The sequence below is a fragment of the Amphibalanus amphitrite genome, unplaced genomic scaffold, assembly GCF_019059575.1.
Source record: "Amphibalanus amphitrite isolate SeventyFive unplaced genomic scaffold, NRLGWU_Aamphi_draft 000463F_arrow, whole genome shotgun sequence".
Classification (NCBI taxonomy): Eukaryota; Metazoa; Arthropoda; class Thecostraca; order Balanomorpha; family Balanidae; genus Amphibalanus; species Amphibalanus amphitrite.
The window spans coordinates 65,306-84,117 of NW_024881957.1; the positions used below are offsets into that span (position 1 = coordinate 65,306).

Consider the following 18,812-nt stretch of genomic DNA (forward strand, 5'->3'; position numbering starts at 1 on the left):
GGTGCCGCCTCAGCTCATCGGATCGCTCGTAAGTCGCTCATATCTCATGTCATATCATGTGACATGCTATGTAACATACAATATACATAGGGCCATTCATATCACTTATATTCCGTTTTTCTTGAGTTCGACGCTTTAGGGCCTTGAGTTCGACCCTCACTGTAAACATCTTCTTGAACACAGCACGAGATTTCCTGAGAGACTGGCTGGGAAAACTGGCTGGTGCACGTGGGTGCACGTTTTATTGTAGAGACGAAAAAATATTTCAGAAATGTGTTTGAACACCGATGAAGTAGCATAGTGTTAAACGCCGTGCGATTGGTTGATTGATTGATTGGTTCAGTTGTAATTCCCGACAAGTCGAGTATCACTGTGGAATCGCAAATATAGGCAAATACTCATTGCGAGTCGGGGAAATGGGAGTCAACTACAAGGAAGGATTAGAGCAAGTTTGTCATCTGTGAAAAGCAACGTGCGCTAGCCAGTTTTCCAAGTAAGTCATCTGACAAATCTCGTGCTGTGTTCACAGGGACGTTTACAGTGAGGGTCGAACTTTAAAAAAAAAAAACTATTAATCAGCAGTTTATTGAGCATGCCGGTAGGTTAGGGGTCGGCAAATGTTGGGACATGCCTTCTCTGGGTCAGTGGCGAGCAGGTCCCCCCGGGTGGTGCCTCTTTTTTGGCGTCTGACATGACCATTACTCCCACCATAGATGACATGAATCCGTCTGAATCCGACAACTATTCATGTTATCTGTGTCACCACCTATCAGACCCCATTGCTTACACGGCAAAGATCACGCATATTCCTATGCTTTCGGTAGCTCTATTTTCTGCGTATCAAATGGAACGCGATTGACCATCGCACTTATAGAGGGGCAGGTACAGGGGAAGGTAGGTAAAATCAACTCTTAAAAGCGATGAACATTTTTTTTTTTCAACAAATTGCTCGAGAAATGAGTAGCGACCTGTAACCTCTTTTTAGAGACCGTGGCAGGCCAGAATGGCAACTGGATGCAGTTCACATATACACCACATTATCTATTCGTGCGAGTCATGAATTCTAAAAAGATAATCATTTTCCCAGAGACCCTCATTACCCCTGCCGAAGTTCTCCGTTACCCCCAGAAGTGTTGGTATGAAAGTCTGTAACTTTTTATAATTCAGTCTGTCTGAACTGTGATAAAATATCGTTTGCAATCGTTATATTCGTTAACACACATCCTTCCAAAGTCCATCCGTGTCCAAATCCCCCACATCTCTCTACCAAGGTCATATAATCTCGCCACAGACCACATTGACCCAGAAAAAAAAAATATTTAACTTTCCACATCTCGTGCACAATTTCACGCGTCGACAAATACGTCGTACTTCCACTGCATGAACACTACCGCATGATGGTACGTTCTATTGATCAGTTTTTTTTCGTAGGGGACCGGTCAATTAGTAATTAGTAGTAGTAACTAGTAATTAGTAGGTAGGTACGCTTTATTATTGATCAGTTTTTCCTAGGGGACCGGTCAATTAGCAGTAATTAGTAGGGGACCGGTCAATTAGTAGGCCTTTGCCAATTTCATCCACGGCCATGCCTTCGATGTTATGTTTGTGGCATATCTGCATTCTGCATATAAAAACTCAAGGTATAAAACCGTTTCTTATGCTTACGGGGCACGACGCTGAATTGCATCCAACGCGTCTTACCTATAGAAAGAACAGAGTTAAAGGGCCTGAATCGCCTTGCACGTGTTTGGGTCTCTGGAAATGTATGGTTCGGATAAAATTTGGGTGAAAAGCTGTGAGACAAATGTTTTGGGATATGCCTAATGCACTATAAAGGCACGTGGCACGTGCGTCAATGGTGATTGTACTTTAAATCCGTTCTTTTTTAGGGTTTTCAGACTATAGGTAGTTGCAAAATGCTTTCTATGCTTCCTTATTCATTTTCTAAATGCTTCCTTATTCATTTTGCTTCAAAAGCTAAGCGATGAACGTGCACGGAAATCCGCCTCTATCTGGTGATCTTTGGACGTATTTCTTTATTTTGTCCATGCGCTGTGTGACTGGCAACGGTAGTCATGATCGACGCGGTGGTGACATGTGGTCAAGTATGCGGCAAAACGTCCTTTATTTGCCTATCGGCCAGCACACATTCTAACCTTGAGTAAATAACGCTGTCAGGAGCGCCAAGGTGGTCGGCCCACCAAACATTGGTACGTTTGTCGTTCAGCGAGCTTATTGCCGCCTGTATTTGCTGACCATACATGATAATGTAGGCCGTAGGGGTACTCGTGATGGTCCTGTTAGCCTGTCACTACCCGCTCCCCCCTCCCCCTGTGTTTTGTATGTTAGGAGAAGGTACTCTTCATGACAGCGATAAGCTGGAGCGTCTCCCAGCCTTTTATCCCTTGCCACCCGCACCACTGTCATTCCAAAATATTTATAGTACTTTTGCATTACTAAGTTACATTTGTATCACTAAGTTACATGCATCGTGGTTCAGGAAATGACTCCACCATCTCGAATTAGCGCACTGGTGGATCCAGAAAGGCGGTCTTGGAAGCTACAGGGGGGTGGGAGTACCGAGTACCCCCCCCCCCAAAAAAAAAAAAATTCTCCAACTTCCAAAAACTCCCCGGATTTCGATTCCTTACGCACTGCTAAGCGGTTTATGTAAAACAAACTTCTTTGTAAAAGTTCTTTTGTTTTCTTGTCATTCTCAAAAACCGCAAAGCGTGTGGTTGATTTCGGGCGCCGCGGGGGAGGGAGGGTATTTGTCCAAAATCCCCCCCCCCCCCGGATCCGCTAGTGGCTACGAGTAGGATGGAGCCGTGGAGTGCAGTCGGGGCCCCAACAGTGCACCCTGGTTAGCTTGCAGACGCTGAGTCCCGTTTACACTCCCCTCAACGGTTATATACTTGCCCGAGGCGGATATGTCTTGTCAGCCAATTTGAGGCTCCATCAACAGGCGATTGTGACGCACTGCCCCGACTACGCTGCCCGCACCTCTCTCAATGAGTCTCAAGTGCACACAAACATGTCCAAAATCTGGTTCAACGTCGCTCTGAAGTGTCCCGGTAACCTTCATGTGTCGTTCATTCGTCGGCTGCGTTGACCTGCGCCTACCTTGAAATGTCGACCCCTCCTCAAATATCGTGCAAAACATATGTAAACATCGGGCCAGTGCCGTCACCCACGTCGATTAAAACAGCAAATATCGAACCGGCGCCGCTTTGCGCCGGTCACCCCACATATGTCAATCACAAACAGTAAATATCGGGCCGGCGCCATTTTGCGCCACCCACTTTACAACGATGTGGTCCGAAGCGGATGGCCGGTCCATAGGCTGTTGCCTTGATTTTGATAGTACCTGGAGCGTTGGAGTATGAGCATTCCCTTACCTAAATGCAGCGGTGGCGCCCAGTCCACCGGCGCCCTGGCTGTTTCACCCCGATAAAGTCGGCTGCGCTCATTGGAATAACGGCCCTCGTCCACCATTATCATCCATTTACAATTCTCACTTCAACTTTATAGACAGTCAGAAGGTTCGGGTAATATCTATTAGATGGTAAGTGGTAATGATCCTATCCCATAGGGTCCTTAATTCTGCTCATCGCCCGCGATCATTGTTATTCTTATAGTCGTCACCAATCAGCATCCAATCAGCATGAGGGGGCTGCGCTACGCTAAATGCCATGTCTGAAAAATGGCATTGGACTTACGTGAACTCTGATGCATTATAGCTAGGTACTATTGCCGCGGGGTATGCATATATTATGCCGTTGCTTTTTGGCATCGTTTGTCATCAGCAAGGCCCTATATACCGTCATCAGATGTGTTTGACGGCCTTCTTTTGGTCTGTCATGCCCAGAGCTAGAATTGATTCTCCGTGAATATGATCAGTAAATCAGGGCGATGATGAGCTGAGTGTTTATCGAACTAAGAATGTGTCGTATACCGGTAGTGTCGGGCGTCGCTGGGCGCTGGCACGGGACCGGACAGGACGAGAGACCGCCGGTTGGCAGACAGTTCAGTGTCGTTAAGCGTCCTCGAGACCCAGACAGGCGCAAAAAATAGAGCCAGACGGCGAAAAAAGAACGGGGACAGGTTTAACGTAACTGGAGATTGGCGCCTCCGTCGCGGGAGTGGGAGAGGGTAGGGTGGACTTGGCTCTTACACCCAGAAGCGCAATTGCCACGAGAGGTTGGGTTTAAACTACATAGTGGTGCTATTCGGAACTTGGACCTTCGAAATTCCTATTTTTCCAACATCCAATGCTGACTTTAGTTGGGCAAAGGCTGCAGGCTTTGGACAACATTGGACAATCACTTGCTTCACCTCAGTATTTTTTATTTTTATAAAGTAATCGTATTTGTGTATATCATTAATTCGGGAATTGAAAGCTCAGCTTTCGGTATGATAACCAATTTTGGGCTGGTAAAGGTTCATTGAAAGTAAGCGCCCCCAGGGGGGCGCGCCCCACTTCCGAAACTGCTAGGCCGATCGTTAAAATTCAAACGGCGTCTGATAGCCCCGGAAAAACTGTCGAACGAAACCTTAGTTCATTGACCACGAGGTCACCGATGACGTCACAGGTCAGCCCAAAGCAAAAGCTATCGATGTTTGGCTTGTTCACATTTTGGGCTCTGGCCGCCGTCTTACAAGTTAGATCAGGCTCATTTTTGGTTTACACACTCGTGAAGAGATGCTTTAGATACCCTAAAGTTACCAAACTTGTACCTACTTTGATTTTTAGGTCAGGGTCAGGTCATCACCGATCACGGAAATCTTATATCATGCGTCGGTGACGTGACACATGTTTTATGATCCATTTAGGTCATATAACATGTGTTCACTAAAAATTGAGACAAAGTTTAGCAGGCTGTATCTTCGGTAAAAATGTACCGATTTAAACAAACGAGGCATTGTTGTAATGCACATTGCATCTGCTGCAAGCCGTAGAGCGTCAACAGATTTGCCTAATCCCCATAGGTCATTTTTTGGACATTTCCTTGGAAGTGTTGTCACAAGCTCTGGCACCAGTGGACCGTGATGTTGGCCAGTTGATGGTGGTAATGAGCAACCAGTTGATATTTTGTATGAAATCGAAAGACACCAACATAAGTTATAGCCTTAGGCGAATCACATTAGATACTCATTTGTTAAATTTCAGGCGTGGAAAATGGCTTATCGGGTCTCGTTCCAATGGGAATTTTTACATCGGCCGGGGCCCTCAAGGCGCCCCTTGGTTAGTGTGCTGGCGCGAGGTCGGACCAGAAAATCATCTTCTGGTTACATATGTTGTTCTGCATGAACCTCTAGTGCTTAATAATACGCTTGGCTCAAAAAGTATCATATTGCAAAGGACCAGTCTGGAGGAATAAAGTCGAACTGATGATATTCTCTGAAATAACACATGCATCACGGCATCCAGCGTTAGCTTGCATGCTGACACTTAAAATGGACGTTAGCCCTTGTATCATCGATCACATCACAACAGAACACTCCATTGTCTAGTTAATTATCGCCCTTTAACTAAAAACATGATTTTTCTACCTTAAATAGTTTAACCCTTTTCTGCATTTTTTGTCCCTTTTTTGACCATAGCATATTTACTTCTCTGGCCTTATGTTGTTCCCAGTCGCTTCGAGAAATCATTTGCGCCGGTTGTAACTCAGCCTAGTCTCAGGTGTGATATATCTTCTTCGCTTAGGCACAGTTAATACCTTATTGATCAGCAGCATTGCGCCGTGAGGTGTCAAAAAGCCCCTCCACGTGCATTTTCGGGGCCCCGACCCTTCCTCAGGTCAATATCTTCACAATTACACCACTTCAGCCTTTCGGACTCCCACACCTTCTTTCTAGAACTTTCGTCCCACTGTACGGTATGTAACTAATTTTGACATTTTAAGTTAATCATAAGGTATTTGTACGTGCCAAACTCTCCCATTGACGTGCTATTTTGGGAAAGCCTGCCAATGGGCTTTTGGTAGTCCTTGTTTAAAACGACCTCCAACGCCACTGTTTTCATTACATCCGTGAAATTTCATGCTCGGTATGATAAAAACGTCCCTTTTATCTCTATGCTAAGTTGCATCGTAATAGCTTGCTTCACTTTTGATATGCAGCCATTCAAAGTTTGTGTCAATTTTTAGTGAACACCCATTATTTCGAATTCGATGTCGTTTATATCATTCGAGGTCATTTTGAGTTGAATTTAGCATGGGTCAGGCCACTTTCAGGTCAAAAAGGTCAAAAAATTTAAGTTGAAATTTTTCAACAGAAAACGTGTCTATATGATGCAGTTTGAGTTCAGGAACACGATGGTGCTGTTTATATTGGTTTACTACTTACTGAAATTTTATTTGAAGAATTTATGATTGTGAAATTTTTGCTATAATGCGTATAACTTGGCCATTTTTGAAGATATCTGGCAAAAACTTGCTAGAGTACCTAAGTCATAATCAGGTAGGTATCTTATCATATGTAACAATCCCGTTTTTTTTTTCGAAGTCAAAAACTTAAAAAAAGATAAATAGAAATTTTGAATTTAACTATATATAATTTTCAAAATTTTCAAAAATTTGAAAATCCGAGCTTGTAGTTTGATAATGCAATTTATTCTTAGTCCTCCCATGCAAAGAAATTGGATCTAGCTCAAAAACTGAGCTTTTGGGAGCGATTGCCGTAGTTCAATGTTTTTCGTCGAAATCGGCCGAGCATGACGTCACTCTGACGTCATTTCCGGCCGTCCTATGGTAGCTACGAGTTTCATCTTTCGACACAAGGTCTCAAACTGATGCAGCTGAATATACTGAAAGTTTGGCGTCGATACGTCAAGCGGTTTAGAAGTAATTGCAAAACGTGAGGAAGGCTGTGAATAGCCCCCCCCCCCGTGGGGCGCGGGCTAAATAACAGCGTTCAGTGTGAATTATTGCGTAGTTTTTGGACATCTTTGGTCAAGGGGGTTAGACATTTTCGGGTGGACAGTCGACGAAAATACCGCACTTTGGACGGACATTGGACATACGTTTACTGAAACTGGCACCATTAGCTTAGACTATAACGTAATGCATTACATAAGCAATGAACATTACCTAAGCATTATCTGGATTAGGTTTACCAGCCGCCTGTCAGCTTTACCATCGAGATGGAATGACAAACCTCATAAGGCAGGGGTCAGATTCTGCCCCCCCCCCCACCCACTCAGCGGGGCGCGGGCTAAGATCCATACGCCTATCCGCATTATCAGGCGGCTGGTGGACAGTTGAGCTGTCTTGCGGCACAGCATAGATGCAGGCGCTCACAACTAACGCCATCTAGGAACAAGAGTGTAAACATGCGCAATGCATGCAACGCTGCGTATTTAATTTGATTAGGATGCAAATAAATACTACAGACAAGTTGAGTATATATAGATTGACAATTGTTGATAAGCGTTTAGGAAGGCCTTTAAATTAAATATTCATTTGCTTTAAATTAAGAATAAAGTTAAAATTGAAAAAAAAATGATATATAGCCCGACGTTTCGCATTTATTGCTTATTCATGGGCAACTCTTGCCAACTCTTGCCCATGAATAAGCAATAAATGCGAAACGTCGGGCTATATATCTTTTTTTTCAATTTTAACTTTATTCTTAATTTAAAGCAAATGAATATTTAATACTACAGACAACTTGCATATACCTTTGGAGATCACTGTCAGTTCGCCCATTGTTTTCGCCATCGGCTATCCAGCGGTCTTGCGAGCGTGGTGTGGTGAGGCCTTGATAAGACCTGTCCTATACGGTATCTGTGGACTTACCAGTATCTGTGGCCTGTTTCCGTGAAATTTAGGTGTACCTATTTGCTTTGCAACAGACTGTGATTGTGTTGAGCTTGTTCACAAATGTACCGCTATCGTCTTCAAAGCGGGTATTGTTCTCAAAGCGGCCTGCGGCTACTATCTGCTGCAAGTTTTTTTTCAGAATGTCCTGAATGATGAAACTGAATGAAACATCAGTTAGCAGTTAGAAATAACAAATTGAATCAGATAATTGCCACACATGCCCTGTCTTAATGTCTTTATGCCCCTGAGGTCGTGTCATGTAATGAAATGTCGCCAAAGTTTTTCTTACCATAACTTTTGATAGAGACATGCTAGACGATGAAAACACCTCAGATGTGTTCAGTTGGACGATACGGATCGACTGATATGCAACATGATCCTTACCAGACAGGTCATGACCTTGACCTGAGATTAAATTTTCTAAATGACTTTTCGATGTCAACTTACCGTTCATTCGACGCGTCTCGACGAGAGGAACACGATGCTGGCAAAAGCAGCGTCGTTGCTCTCTTGAGTCAAAATTTATTGCTGAAAAACTATTTGAGCCATTTCGATGCATCCTTCCGCTTCGCTGTCTGGCGTGGCTCCCTCTGCAGTGCGCTTTTGATCCCTAGACCCTAGCCTACTTCTTAAGGTTAAGCTACACTATCAGTGACTGTCCAGGAAATTACGTGCGTGATCTGCAGAACCGTGATTGCGAGACTCCCTTGATATCGGTTTCTGCGATTTTCCAGAATTTCCGTGAATTGTTGTACGTTGACGTATTAATAACAACTAATGGATAGTTTCGTAACAAACGCCTAAATTTGCAATTTTCTATATAATTTTATCAATAAATAACTTGTTTTGTTAATCAAACATCAAAAACACATTAAAATTAAAGAAACAATTATTAATTACGTCACTTGCATTCATACGGTGCGCCACCAACTGTCTCATATCACGTAATCTCGCAGATTCTGCAAAAAAGCTCGTAGCTCTGCCAACTTTATATCGGTACGGAACGTCCTGACCGTCCTGACTATCCGGCATTTCCTGTACTGAACGTCCGGGATTTCCTTGACTGAATCTGCGTGACCCCAGTGTAGCCGACCCTGTGTACTTCCTATCAGCTGAACTTCATCTGCGTACCGATTTTCTGCAAAACCCGCAAACTCGCAGATCACGCACGTAAGTTCCTGGACGATCACGCATAGTGTAGCTGGGCCTTTACTTCTTTTTCCCGATTACTTACGATTACGGTTACTTTTTTCTCGAAAAAGTTCTCACGCATTCATTTTACCCTCTTAACTTCTTACGTTAATTTCTTCAAGACTGGTTTGGCTCCGAGTTCATTATCGAAGGTCTCACGTGAGTTTTGACAGCGTCAGCGTCTGGCCAATATTTTTTTTACCCCTTATATATTCACTTTCAAATTATGCTCGGTAAATACATGGAAATTGTATCTTCAAAAACGATCATTCTATGATGACGTCACTTGTGGCAGCTGGCACCTAATGTCCGTACGTGGCACTAAGTGTCGACGAATTTTTAGGAAAACTTCGTTTTCACTTTTACCAAGGTCAGAATCCAGTCTTTTACCAAGGTCAGAATCCAGTAGACGGTTCTGTCCATGGTAGGTATACATTACCTACATTGCAATTTGCAATGCACGTTCCACAGAATGACATCACCACTATCCTAATGTCTAGTTCTAAAAAGCACTTATGGAATGTATCAGGAATAATTCACATGTTAAAATAAGGCGACTTTCGATTTTCTCAAGTTCAGCTTTTGGGGCGTTTCACTGGCAAAAACGCGTGCTTAGTCGAAAAACGTACTTGAAGCCCAATCGGTTTTGAAAAAAGTACTTTAATCGCGTATCTCTTTTTCGTGCTGAATTGAGCCAATGATGTTCCTCCTTTCTGACAAACACCTGACCGCCTGTTGGTAAACGCCCTTGTCTTTAGTAGGCATCTATAATCAATTATAATATATAATTATAATATAATAATCAATTATAATCAATTATATCAATTATAATTATAATAATCAATTTATATGTTTACTCATGCGTCCTGAAATGCACTTAACAGTGGAACTGCGCCTGATCGGCTGAACCAAGATTGGCTGAACGGCATCTGCGGTTTTGGTCCTAAATATCAATTATATATGGCCTTTTTTTGGTAAAACTCAGTTCCCGTTTAGGTACTGATTCAATCCCATATCACGTGACTTATTCTGATCCCTCTCCTCCCCACTGGTATACCGATACTCTGCCCACTTCCTACCGACGCCTCCCTCTCCATCACACACACACCGGTTCCTCCTCGCATACCATTTCCCACCTATCCTGTCTCCTCAAAATCACTGCTACCCGATCAGCCACCGACCCCAGCTAATGGGGAGGGGGAGGGGAGGGGAGGGTTCGGCGCCGTTTCACCTCACAGAAAAACATCACTGACAGATCTGCGTGTTTTTCTCGGGACGGGGGCCGAGCGGGTCACGGCCGGGCCATGCCTCCATTTTGACCCAGCGGTAAGGAGGGAGGGGAGAGGCGACAAAAACCTGGCGCCGCACCGCCCTCGCTTTCAAAAAGCCGGCCGTGGCGCCAGCGCGGCGCCGGAGGCGGTAAGAGCCGCCGTCCCAGTCTCCGCTCCGCCAGCAGGCCTCCATGGTGCAGGCGTCCTCGGTCGCAGATACCGCCGTGTGTGTCGGTGAGGGGACTCGGCCTGTGAACAAAGACTGTCCTTGGGCGCGCGCCGCGCCGCCCGACGGCCGGCGCGCCGCCCCGCTGCAGTCGATACCGGGCGGCCGGCAAGGCGGCGGCGGTGGCGCGGCGGTGGCTGTGGCGAGGGGCAGTAATGGCCCTGGGGTCCGCCCGCGGCGGTCGGCGGCGGCCGGCCCGTCCGACAGTCGCCGTCCGTGTTTATGTCAGCGTCACTGGCCCTCTGCTCCGTTTGTTTATGCTAGCTGGGTGATGGCGAGGCACTGGCTCCGCTGGTATGCTGTTGACTGGCGGCGCTGTCTTGTGCAACTTTTCCAAGGCGAACTGGGATGGCTGTTTTTCGTCTGAGTTGCAAGAGATGTTTACTTTTTGTGATTATCAGATGTGGAAGTGATGAAATAGTAATCGAAACTATCCTAGGTAGCGCTACAAACGGGCTCTTCAACCTTCAATACGCGCCATTCGATTTCCGGTTAATTGAGTCAAAGCCGTATTTTGTGTTGTTCAATCGAGTAGCATCATCAGCATGGGTCGAATAAAATATTTTCGTAAAAGGCAATAAAAAACACGTTCATATGTCGGAGCTGTGTGTGACGTGGAAATGCAATCATCGCTGGGATACTTGCACGGGCAAACTAAATTGATTGCACAATCGCAGGCTGCTTGTCCCATTGTCACCGACCCAGCCCTTTGTTGACGCATTCCCGATCTCCAAGCACCCCCTTTTCCATCTAGCATCCTCTACGCTGTGTTCGCAGTACGTGTTTCGGTACGTGCGCAACCTTTGTTCATGTTTACCTTTCTATCGGGCTGCTTTTTAGTTTTGATTGGATTCTTGTTTTTCATTGTTGTCGTCACGACCTTTCATCCCCTTTTTATAGCTCTTTCGTCATCTCAACACTTTCTAAAGAAAATATGCCACAAAGTCTAGGAATCCTGTCTAATTCTGCAGGCTTCTGCAGACGTTACCAATCCATCATGACAAAGGAACGGCATCACTCCCTCTTCTGAATCGGGCTGGTTAGAACCTCCGTCGGAGATAATTTATATTCCCTCTCCCGTTTTGACTAAAGGCATTAGTTACTGCTTATAAGGCTAGTTTTTGTTTTCTTCTGGTCATTTTTTTGTTTGTTTCATTTTCATCTTTTGTCTGAAACTACTGCTTAGAACACTATTTTTTGTTTTCTTCTGGTCATTTTTCTTCGTTTCATTTTCATCTTTTGTCTGAAAGTTTCTCTCTACGTTGTGGACGGACTGACTGTTGCAAGCATGTGCCAGTATTGATTGTTGGTATCATATTTATTGGCCATATTAAAAAAAAAACATCCGGACAATAAATTTGTCATTAGCTTTTGCTTAGCCGCGGCGCTGCGACAACACAAAGTGGTCCGTTTGCTGGCAGCGACCCCGTGTTAGCTAGTCACTTATTAGCATAGAAATGCCATAAGTTTTTGAATATGTGCAATAAGAAATTTGACATTAACATTACTGGTTAATATTGGGGGTATGCCCGTCGTAAAAATAACTGCATTTATCATTCGTTGTTCAATGTCTTGTCAACGGTTCATCGTTTCGTATTTGGGTTATGGTTTCATAAATGACAAGTTATTTAATTACCTATAAAATAACTTGTATAATATAATAGCGAATATTACCCTTATATTCGCGAAGCTGTGGCACTGGACCACTGCCAATGTTCTGTCAGCCAAAATTCGCAGTTGGTCCCAGTGTTTCGAAGAAGGCCCTCGGCTATCGCATTCCTTTTTACTTTTCTACGATCCAAAGCAGAATATTTGCCATGTGTAAAAATCCGAAACTGTGAGAGCATTCAACTCAACCAACATCAGTTTTTTTCCAGAATGGTTACGTCTGTGAAGCCAGGAACCAATAAACCTCTTCACTTTTGAAACGCAGCTGAAACGTATTAAAGGACACGTCAAAAATCAGTCAGGGTATCTTCGATACGAGGATAACATCATGGGACACACATTTACAAGCAGGCCTCGCTGACGTTCAGAAAAGACAGGGCAAGTAGCGCACCAAACTATCCTGAAGTTAAGGCAGCCTGGCATGACACCCGAATACCCTAATCATTGAGGCCACCCTCAATTGAGGTATATAGGGCCTTGAGGCCACCCAACAAACAAACCGATACTACCGACCGTCTCTCCACACGCGCTCTTACCGGGACCGTCGGGCGGCGACTGGGGCTGGCGCCACGCGCGCGGCGGCTTTTATAGCCCCCAATTCAGCCTCGGGTGGGGCAGGTGGCGCGTCCGGCGAGGTCGGCGGCTGCGCGTGCGCCGTCCCTCCCCTCGCGCGCGGTCGGCCCCGCGCGCTTTCAGACAGAGAACAGGCGCGGAGCGGCGGGGCCGTGGGGCCGCGCTGTGCACCAGACAGCACCACACGGCAGACCTGTGACACTACAGACGACACACAGGCCACTGGCTAACACTCGCGTAAGTTTGTCTGGACAATTTTTGTCTAAATTTTGAAAATTCAAAATGCTGACCGTGGCGTTCCATCAGACCTGGCATGAAATTCTGCTCGTTTGCTGCTTGTCTTGATTGTCCCTCTCTGCCACATTTCGTCGGCAGTTTCAACTGTTCTTGCTAGCTGAACTTAACAGTTCAGCCCCGTCCGATTCCTGACTGTCTCAATTCCAAGAAACGTCAATTTTCTATCAAAAGTGTATTTTTTGGGACTGAACGCGACTCCTGTCGTTCATTAAAACTTTATCTTTGAAATATTAAATTTCGTAAGAATTCATCGCAAATTTTGATTCATTTTCTTTGATAAATCTTTCATTACTTGGTCCTGTATTAGGGACTTCGACACATCATCAGCACATGACTGTGACTGCCTCTTTTTCCTCATTACCATCATAATTCTATCCTGATCATTGTCTGCAGTCCTTCGCATGTGAGAAGATGATATTCGTGGCATAGATATGCAATGCATGCAAGAGGGCAATGTATGACGGCTATTGATTCCTATAGCAAGGCATGGAGAAGATGAGGCACCTACTCGTGTATGTCAGACGGCAAGCTGTGTAAACTTTGAAGTTGGAAAGTCCTCGTGAAATGGAGCACAAAAGTAACAAAGAAGTTGAGCAAAAACGACCGGGACTGAGAAGGGAACCTACTAAGATGCCAAAGCTATGATGGGCTTTGTGGTGCCTATCGTACAAGCCATGTAATAGTGCATACGACCTAAGTGGACGTATGATGTGGGATATGTTTTGTATACTACCCCGGTGGACGGATATGCGGATCCAGAGAGCTGCCAGTGAATACTGGATGAGCTACCGACACGATTGCTCAATATTGATAGTGTGTAAGTGTTTCTTTCTGTTCAAGCAGTATCCAAGAGAAGCCCGTGAGACTAAGTACCTCACCATATAGGTTCACTCCCTCCAGCCTGAAAAAAATGGCTGGATTGTCCTTGTATCCCAATCCAAGTCCTACGTACTCAGATGAGTTTCTACGATAACAGTTGTGGCAATGCTCACAAGAGTAAACAATACATCAAAGTCGTGACACTGGAAAAGACGGTCAGGAGTGAGATGAAGTTTGGAACTGATGGTTTAGTTGATTGATGCCATTGTGTGCATGCAGCTAAACTGCAAGTGTTAATGCTCTAATAATAAAATGAATCAAACAAGCATATAGAGCACAGATCAGCACTCATGGATTTGAAATCACATCGGCCAGTCCTCCCTATCCTTATCCTTCTCCTTCCACAGTAACATGTCCATTTATTTCACATTCATCTCGGCTGAAAAGCTACAGATTGGGTGAACGCTCCTGTACGCATACATAGATAAATAAATAAATGTATAAATAAATAAATAAATAAATAAATAAATGAATAAATAGTCACATCATTAAACCGTACTGTTATGGACGTTTTTATCCCCCGCCCCCCGTCATCGTGGCACCCGTTCTCCTTTAGGTTAACGCCCTTTTCATTCAAAGTCGCGCCAAGGGAGGGATGCTCTACAGAGCCCCCTCCCGTTTTTCTGCTATATCTTCTAAAACACTGGACGCATCAACACGAAACGTGCAGTACCTTCAGCTGCATCAATTTGACACTCTTTGTTCAAAGGAAAATTTCGAAGCTACCATAGGTCGGCTGGAAATGACGTCAGAGTGATGTCATGTCGGCCGATTTTGATGCAAAACATTGAGCTACGGCAACAGCATGCAAAGCTCCATTTTAAAGCTAGATCCGATTTTTTTTTTTGCATGAAAGGACTCAAAATACATAGGGATATCAAGCTGCCAACTAAGGTTTCCACAATTTTGAATGTTTTGAAAAATTTCTTGCAAATATCAATTTAAAAAATCCTATTTGTTTTTACTTTTCGAAAAAAAATATGAATTTATGTGATAGAAATCGCATACCGATTATCCACTCAATGAAGTTTTAGCCCGATATCTTAAAAATAGCTGAGTTTCTGAACTTTGTAGTCAATATTTCACCATTTTCAATTTTTCAAATCAATTTGTCAGTACGTTTTTGACATTGTACAGCAGAATGAATAGCACCATCGTGTTCCTGAGCTCAAACTGCATCTGATAGACATTTTATTTTTGTTTGAAATTTTGTAACCTCAAAATCTGACCTTTTTGGCCTGAAAGTGACCTGAACTCAGCGATTGTCAGCTGAAAATGGCCTCAAATGACACAGACGACACTGTTTTCGAAATCTATGGGCTCTATGGCTGAAATGGACCATAAAACATGTGTTACGTGACCGGTACATGATATAAAATTTTCGTGACCTAGGATGACCTGGCCTTAACCTGAGAAATTTCAAAGGCAAGTTCAGTGCCATCATGGTATCTAAGGCATAAATCAAGGAACGCGTAAACTAAAAATGAGTCTGATCGGACTTGTTAGCCGGCGGCCAGAGCCTAAATTGTGAACAAGCCAAAGTGCTGATAATTTTTACTTTGACCTGACCTGTGACGTCATCGGTGACCTCGAGGTCAATGAAATAAGATTTTGTTCAGCAGGTTTTTAAGGACTGTCAGAAGCCGTTTGAATTTTTGACGATAGGCCGAGTAGTTTCGGAGATAGGGGGGCACTGTAGAGCCCCCCCCCCAGTGCCTTGGGTTTATAATATTGTTGATAATTCTTTATTTTTTTATAATATTGTAATATTGTAAATATAATATACAATAGGTAATTACCAAACGAGATGTTAGGCAATATGCATATCAAAGATCGTCTAAATCAAGCAAATTCAGCAAGCATTAGCTCATTAGCTCTGGTGGCGTGACTTTTGGGCTGACCTAGGAAGTGACTCGAATTTTTATTTATGATATGTGATTATCCTTGGTTAAAATACTTAGACAGAAAACGGTTAAGTTATTTTAGGATATTAGGTACCGTAAGTCATGTGGACGATGTCTGTTTGCTCTTTTTTTTTTTTGCATATTGCTGCCGGCTTTTGGCCAATGGTTCCCGATGCTAACCCGCGCCCCGTAGGGCTACCGGCGGACCCTACCACCCGTAGGGGGGGGGGCGTTTCGGCCCCCCCTAAGATCTCGGAAAGTTACCGGCCGATTTTCAAAATTCAAATTCAGATTTTCACCGTTCACAGGCAATTCAAGAAATGTGCTGTGAAAGCGAGTAAATTGGTAATTTATTGAAAACCATCGATGGTACATTGTTCGTCAAACACATACTTTGCTATCTGAGGTCACTGATACCAGGTCAGGTCACAGCGAGGTCAGGTCACCGGGGGTCACAATATGAATGTGTCGTGTGATACATGTTTTATGGTCCATTTTACATGACAAATGCGATTATGTGGGTTAGGCAGCCTTTGGGGCCAGCCTAGGTCACGTTTTGGTGAAGGTCAGGTCAAGGTCAGGTCAAATTAGGTCAAATTTTAAAGTTGATATTTTTGCATAAAATGGGTATCGATTCGATGCAGCTCGTCACGGGGAGTCTAATGGTGGTCTTCGTTTTGCTCTACGAGTTCTAGAATTGCCAAAAATTGAGTTTGAAAATTTGACGTCATCATTTTTGAACAGTTTTTTCGCTATAACTTGGCCAAAAAACGAAGTATCGATCTGAAATTTGGTATGTGGATAGAAGACGGTAGGCACTATCACATATATTCCGGTTTTTTCGAAACTCAAAAAACTTTTTGGATTTTTTGGCGAATATATCCAAAAAAATGCTTTTTTGATTTTTGGGGGTCAAAACTCAAAAATTTCAAAAATTCGAGATAGCAGTTTTGTAGCCCTGTCAATTCTACACCTTTTATGTCTTGATCATTTTTCTGTATCTTCAAAGCTGTAGTCCTGACAGGTCTTCTCGCGAAGGTCTTTTTTCGGTCGAAAATGACAGAACATGACGTCACTCTGACGTCATTTGTGGCCAACCTATCATAGCCTCTGGAAAAAATTTTTGGTCACAATGTGTAAAATTGATGCCCGGAGGGGTCCTGAAAGTTTGGTGGCGATATCTCCAGCCGTTTAGGAGATATCGACCGAAAAGGACAGGGGGGGGCCGTTTCGGCCCCCCCCCCCTACGGGGCGCGGGCTAAGGGAGGGGGAGGTGGAAGCAGTGACCCCAAAATATGTCTGATGTGGACCCTGGCCGTGAGTCCATAAATAAATTCGCGAACATAACTCAAAAGTTCGACTCTAGTGCAGGACTGGTTTCGTGCGCGTCCAGACACTGCAAAATGCACATAAGATATTATAATTCTGCTCTTGGCCGTCTGCAACCGGTTAGATGGTGTGAGGGTTACGCAATGCCTGGAACTGGGCTGCACGGTTACCACGTGATTGTTCTAGCTTACCAATGCTATCCTTGAACCTTAGATATGGAAATTGTATGTGTCGAATTTCTGTGAGCTATTAGTATTCGAAGCTAGTCCCTGTTGGCAGGAGCACTGCATAGTGCATACTGAATAGTTAGAGCGCGTGAGACTCATCTGTCAGAAAATATTATCTTGAATAGCAATACTTAACGGTTATCGGCTCTTGATATTTGAACTGACTATAAGGAACCCATCAGCAAGCATACTCGAAACTGGTTTTGGGCGAATTCCAAAAGCAGTCTCGCCAAAAAAAAACTGGTCTCATAAAAAACTAGCTCTACCAAAAACCGTTTCCACTCAAAAACCGGTTTTCAATCTCAAACCAGCTTCACTCAAAAACCAGCCTCACTCAAAAACCGGCTTTGAATATGGACTTCGAGCTTGGTCAACAGGCTGAGTTTGTTCAAGCTGATGACTCGATTAACTATTCAGATACCTCTTCATTGTATTTAGTATAAGAAATATTATTACCACCATATTTTTGAGAAATGAAAAAATGAAATATCCTTAATTCGGCTGCCTTTACTTTTCGCTTTATTTTCGCTAGTCGAGAAGCGTGAATATGGATTTGAGGAGGGGGCGTTATTTACGTGTAGCGCCTCTACCAGCCACCCTCAGGCCTGTGCCTCTCAAGATTACTTTACGTGCCACTGGCGGCCTAGATTGTCGACTTTCGCTGTGCACCGGGTTAGCTGTCACCGATGGCGCTGGCAGCTGCAGGGTTGGTGGGTGTTCGGCACCCAGCCCTCGGGCCGCTACTTGGACCTCCGCCAACAGGCCAACGCCCGGGGGCGGTCAACGGCCGAGAGAGAGGAACTGGCCGACCGACTGAAACGACCATCTCGAATGGATTGTAGAGTAATGGTGTGGTGCTCCAGCGAGAAACATGGGCTTTGAATGGATACGTTTTCGAAGAACATAATGATGTTTTTATTCTATAAAAGCCGGTATGCTGCCATAAGTTTTGTATAGGTATAGGTAATATAGGTAGGTTTTAAGGTAAATACATTTTGGAAAATAGTGAATGTTCGCGCATAGAGCAACATTATATTATTTCGATTGAACAGTTAAAGCTTATCACCAACTCGAATACTGTGACTGACGGATGACGATAGCTCGGGCCTCGGGTAAAACTGGTTAGGTAATCGAAAGCATAAGGTAGAGGAGAAAAAAACCTTCCAAATCTGTAGACGAGAGAAGAAATGTTGAACAATTCAACAGTGGATGGGGTAAAAAGGATAACAGAGGGTAAGAGGAAAAGGGAAATGAAACGAAGAAAGTGAGATAAAAAGAAGAGAAATGGATTTGGAATCAAGCGAGAAGATGGGAAGGAGTAAATAATAGTAGACCGTACGGCTTAGGAAGAGTGCGGGATAAGGATACGAAAAAATGAGCGCTAAATGCCATTTCTTTCGAAGGATTTAAGTTGCGATTAG

General features: G+C 44.1%; 1 protein-coding gene across 2 annotated transcripts in view; it reads left to right on the forward strand.

The window, feature by feature from the left end:
• Positions 1-277: 277 nt before the first annotated feature.
• LOC122391953 (histone-lysine N-methyltransferase 2D-like) overlaps positions 278-18,812 on the forward strand; it is a 44,905-nt gene continuing 26,370 nt past the window's right edge. The window contains exon 1 of one of the 2 annotated variants that reach the window (XM_043386324.1): positions 278-493. The gene's annotated coding sequence lies outside the window, so the exon portion shown is untranslated. Of the gene's footprint in view, positions 494-12,874; positions 12,993-18,812 lie in introns of those variants that run through there. The other variant, XM_043386323.1, reaches the window with a different exon arrangement.